Consider the following 5,182-nt stretch of genomic DNA (forward strand, 5'->3'; position numbering starts at 1 on the left):
AAGGAACCCCAGGGCAGGCCCGCAGTGAGGAACCCTTCCTACACGTAGTACTTAGCAACCCAGTCCAAGGGACGCTCTCCTTTGTGTGACTTTGTTTTATGGTGTTTGACATGGGGACGGGAACCTGAGTCACAGCCTTCAGAGTCTGAGTCATTAGATGTACAAGGGCTGTTTGAGCATTCAGGAAGAATTTGAATGTCGAGTTGTAAGGATCCTGCCTGAAGCTTGGGAGAATTGGTCCTATTGAATTTGGGATTTTAGGTAGGCATGTTATTTAAGAAGGTAAGTGTAGTTATAGACCTATATGGAGAGAAGGAGGGAAGCAGATGTGGCTCAAGCAATTGGGTTCCCATCTACCATATAGGAGGTCCGGGGATCGATACCCAGGGCCTCCTGGTGAAGGCGAGCTGGCCCGTGTGGTGAGCTGGCCCACGTGGAGTACTGCCCCATGCAGGAGTGCTGGCCCATGTGGAGAGCTGGCGCAGCGAGATGATACAAGACACACAGAGGAGAGTCAATAAGAGATGTAGCAGAACAGGGAATTGAGGTGGCACAAAGAGAATGATCGCCTCTCTCCCACTCTGGAAGGTCCTAGGATCCGTTCCCGGAGCTGCCCAATGAGAAGACAAGCAGACACAGAACACGCAGCAAATGGACACAGAGAACAGACAACTGGGGCCCGGAGGGGGGAGGGGGGAAATAAATAAATAAACCTTAAAAAAAAAGAACCTAAGGAGAAGTTAATGGGAAATTTATGAGTTGATTGAACTTAACTCAGAGTGAAAGTGATTGTTCCTATTTTAAGACCATAATTAGATTTATAAAGAAAATACTAAGCCTCAGTGCCCCCCTCCCTTCCGTCCTCCCCCGAGGGGCTCAGCCTGAGGGTCGTGGGTAACCAAGATGGAGAATGCCATGATGCTATGGGGCAACCCCACTGCCTTCCAGATTGTTTTCCTAAAGATAAGCGTTAACATTTATCCATTGTTTAAATAAAAGGGGATTGTCTGAGTTTGCCAGGGCTGCTTTGACAAGTAAGAGCCACCAGTTGTCTTAAATATCAGGAATTAATTGCCTCGCAGTTTTGGGGGCTGGAAGTCCAGCGGGCCAGGTTTTGTCTCAGAGTCTGCAGCACTCTGTGGGGGGCTCAGCCTCGGCCTCCGTCGCGGCCTCCGTCGCGAGGGGCTCTGTCTCTCCTCTGGCTTCCGCTTCTGCGGCCACATTTCCTTGGATTGTAAGGACTCCAGTCATACTGGATTAAGGCCCTCGTGGCGTCTGTGACTGCATTTTCTCCCCCGTCCCTCTGGGTCTTCGCCCTCAGTTGCAGCAGCATTCCATTCCTGAAGTGTTAACAGGCAAGCCTCGGGACCTGGCTGTGAGCTGGCGACTGTCAGGAAACCTTGCAACGCTGCATTCTTGAAAAGTCCTGCTGCCCCTCGCGGCCTGGCCTTCCCATCTGCACGTGGACATGCGTCATGAAAGACCCGTCTCCAGGGGAGCGGATGGAGCTCGGTGGTTGAGTGCTTGCTTTGCATGTACAAAATCTGGGGTTCAATCCTGATACCTCCTGAAAAAGGAAAGAAAAAGGACCCCTCTCATTTTGCGGCAAGCAAGGACAATCAAGCTCAGAATATGTTGTCTCTCCTCCCGCCACCGAGGATGGAGACCCCATGTAAGCCCCCTACACGAACGCTCTTTACTCGCCACGCTGGGCTTGTCCGAGTCCTTCTTTGGTAGGATGTGTCCCTTCAGTAACGGGGGAAAGCTGTCCTTTTACACAGCTCCTCGCCACTCTCGGGTCAGCCGTGCTCATTCAGTTTGGCCTCACATTGACCCACAGCCTCGTCGAAGGTGCTCTGTGCACGTGGGTTCACACCAGGCCTGGGGGTTCAGACTTGAACCCAACTTTTGAGGGTCATGATTCTGTTCCTAACAGGAGTCGTTGTATTCAGTCCGTTTGGCAGCTTGCTCTTCCCCTTAGGAACATCTTTGAACACCTTCCAATGTCCAGCCATAAAAGGTGCCCTCCCCAGGCTCCCAATAAATGCAAGTGTAATGAAAGATGGTGTCAACCCCAGGTGCTCTCTCCTTTCATTTCAACAGTAGAGACCCCGAGAGTAAGGGATGCCACTTCCGCGCCTGAGACGATGAGTATGCTTGCTCATCACAGAAAGGAAGAATGGTCATTCTTCCAAAGAGATGCATGGTTTTCTTTCATTCATTCGTAAGAATTCATGGCGCACCTGTTGTGTTCCAGGCCTCGTTCTAGGCACAGGGATGCAGGTTGAACAAGGAACAGTCTTCGTGGAGCCTAACAACAAAAATGTATTTAAAAAAATAATGTTCATAAGTAACAAGGCCATGTAGAAAAATAAGCAGGGTAAGAGAATGGAGTGAGTGATGGGTTGGGGGAGCTGCTTTGTTTAGGGAGGTCAGGGCAGGCAGGGCAGATGACGTGTGAGCAGAGCTTGAGTGAGCCATGCAATGTTCCGGGAGGAGAGCAATCCTGGAAAAAGGCAGAGACAGGGCAGAGCTGAGCCTGAGAGAGGAAGAAGAGCTCAGTGTGGCTGGAGCAGGCGGGGGTAGAGGGGGGGAGACGGGCAGGACTGTCCCGGATGCAATGGCAGCCTCGGGGCATCTTCTTGCTCCGATTTACTTCTTAAGGGGGCCACTCTGGCCTCTGGGGTCTTAGGATGACCTGATTTGTCCTGAGCAAAGCAGAGTGGAGCTGGCCCCTTTGAGGTGGGAGACATATGGGGAGCGGTCAGGGTGGGGGGGAAGGGCGTGGCCTGAGCGGGCCAGCTGGGTCGGAGGTGCCGTGGAGCCGCAGTGGCTCAGGGCACGTGGGCCGGGGCGGGGAGGGGAAGGCCGGCTGGATGTGAACCTGGGACCCATCGGCTCAGCCCAGGGATGGACTGAAAGGCGAGGGCTGGACGAGGCCCCGTGGGGTGAACACAGAGAGAAGGAGGCTCAGCCTTGACTCTGAGGCACTGGCCTTCCGAGACTGGGAGGAGGAGGGGAAGGAGCGAGTGGCAGTGGACCGAGGAAGGGGTGTGGCTCCCAGGAGAGGGTGACAGGACCTCCAGGGAGGGCCAGCTGTGCCAGCTGCTGCCAAGAGGCCCTAGGAGGCAGCCCAGAGACGGGCCCATGAGCTGCAAGCCACAGCGCTTTGGTGGCCGAGGGGACAAGAGAGGACGTTAGTGGGAAGAAGAGATGCCAGGAGAGATGGCTCTTCTAGGAGCTTTCTACAGCAAGGAGCAGAGCGCCAGGAGGGAGGAGGGAGGAGGGACGAGGGGGTGGGAGGAGGGAGGGGGAAGAGGGAGGAGGGAGGGGGAAGAGGGAGCAGAGGGTAGGAGGAGGGAGGAGGGGGTGGGAGGAGGGAGGAGGGGGTGGGAGGTGATAGGAGGGGGAAGAGGGAAGAGGGGGTGGGGAGGAAGAGGGGGTGGGGGTGATAGGAGGGAGTGGGAGGAGGGAGGAGGGAAGAGGGGGAGGGGTGGGAGGAGGGAGGAGGGGAGGAGGGAAGAAGGGGAAGGGGTGGGAGGTGATAGGAGGGGGTGGGAGGAGGGAGGAGGGGGTGGGAGGTGATAGGAGGGGGTGTGAGGAGGGAGGGGAAGGAGGGGATGGGAGGCGGGAAGAGGGAGGAGGGGGTGGGAGGAGAGAGGAGGGAGGAGGCCCAGCCCCCCTGCGCAGGCAGCGCTAAGGCAGCTGAGGTGACAAGGGGAAGGCTGGGAGGAGCTGCAGGGGCAGGTAGTGGGAGGTGGATTCGCTGTTTATTGTTGTGGTTCTGAATGATTCAAATTAAAATCTTTAAAATTTAGAACAACACTAAAGAGCAGGTTAAAACAACACCTTCACAAGTCAAGAGAGACTGTGGAAGAGGGGGAAAAGCTTTGTATTTCAGAACCTTTAGGGACACTTTCCCCCTGCCTTTGGAACCAATTATGCAAATATGTAGCCCCCTGGCTGGGACCTGCTGCGGGCTTGCTTCCCTGTGGTGACTTACTTCTCCAGACTTGGATTTCCTCTTCTATGAAAGGGGAACCCCAGTGCTCGCGTGGCAGCACATATACTAAAATTGGAACGATACAGAGAAGATTAGCATGGCCCCTGCGCAAGGATGACACGCAAATTCTGTGAAAGGGCGACCCCAGTAGCACATTTCCTATGACGTTATTGGAAGGATGAAATGACGAGAGACTTGGAAACTGTTTGGTGGAGGCCTGCCTGGAACAGGCGGAAAGGCGATGCTGCCCTTGGAAAACCTGCTCGAAAGAACCACCTGGTCATGAGGCGGGGACGTTGCCTCCCTGAGAACACAGGTGAGTCCTTTCTCGGGCAGGCTGCTGTGGGAGAGCATAGCCCGGGAAGAGGAAAGCCCACCGTCCTCAATTTATAAAGACAAGGACACTTGGGATCATCTGTTCCAACATTTTCATTTACAGATGGGGAAACTGAGGTTTGGCAAGAAGAACTCATGGCCCTAGGCTGCATGGTCAGCGACTGTCAGGATGCAGGTAGAATGGCTAGGATTGCTTTTTTTTTTTAAGATTTATTTTTATTTTATTTATTCTAACCCCCCCCTCCCCATTGTTTGCACTCACTGTCTGCTCTCCGTGTCTGTTCATTGGGTGCTCATCTGCTTTTTAGGAGGCACCAGGAACCAAACCTGGGAACTCCCATGTGGGAGGGAGGTGCCCAATTGCTTGAGCCACCTCAGCTCCCTGCTTGTTGTGTCTCTCATTGTGTTTCCTCATTGTGTCTCTTTGTTGCATCATCCTGTTACATCAGCTTGCTGCACCAGCCGGTCCCATCAGCTTGCTGTCTTGCTCATCTTCTTTAGGAGGCACTAGGAATCGAACCCACGACCTCCCAGGTGGTAGGCAGGCACTCAACTGCTCAAGCCACATCCGCTTCCCTGGGGTCGCTTTTAAGTTCCTCACTGGATGAAGCAATGGGCGTAGCAGCTGGGAGGGAGGCAGAGGATGTGTGAGGGACAGAGTCTCTCCTCGTGAGCAACGTTCGCAAGAGACGAGCTGTGAGGGAACCGACTCAGGAAATGGTGCAGGATTTATTCCTTGGGGGCCCCACAGCCCCTCCACCTCTAGGGCCAGCCAGCCAGCCAACTCGGGATCTTCTTCTAGCCAGGCTTAGCCGCTCAGGTGCCCGGGGGGCAGGTGAGGAG

At 54.6% G+C, this 5,182-nt stretch overlaps 1 long non-coding RNA gene and 1 pseudogene across 1 annotated transcript; one reads left to right on the forward strand and one right to left on the reverse strand.

The window, feature by feature from the left end:
* Positions 1-734: 734 nt before the first annotated feature.
* On the reverse strand, positions 735-4,108 carry LOC131274878 (uncharacterized). The gene is made up of 3 exons (XR_009182199.2): positions 4,004-4,108; positions 1,701-2,311; positions 735-1,567 (listed from the first exon to the last, which is right to left on the reverse strand). It is a non-coding gene; the product is annotated as an uncharacterized lncRNA (long non-coding RNA).
* On the forward strand, positions 4,047-4,163 carry LOC111764622 (U6 spliceosomal RNA; annotated as a pseudogene).
* Positions 4,164-5,182: the final 1,019 nt, after the last annotated feature.

The sequence above is a fragment of the Dasypus novemcinctus genome, chromosome 21, assembly GCF_030445035.2.
Source record: "Dasypus novemcinctus isolate mDasNov1 chromosome 21, mDasNov1.1.hap2, whole genome shotgun sequence".
Taxonomy (NCBI): Eukaryota; Metazoa; Chordata; class Mammalia; order Cingulata; family Dasypodidae; genus Dasypus; species Dasypus novemcinctus.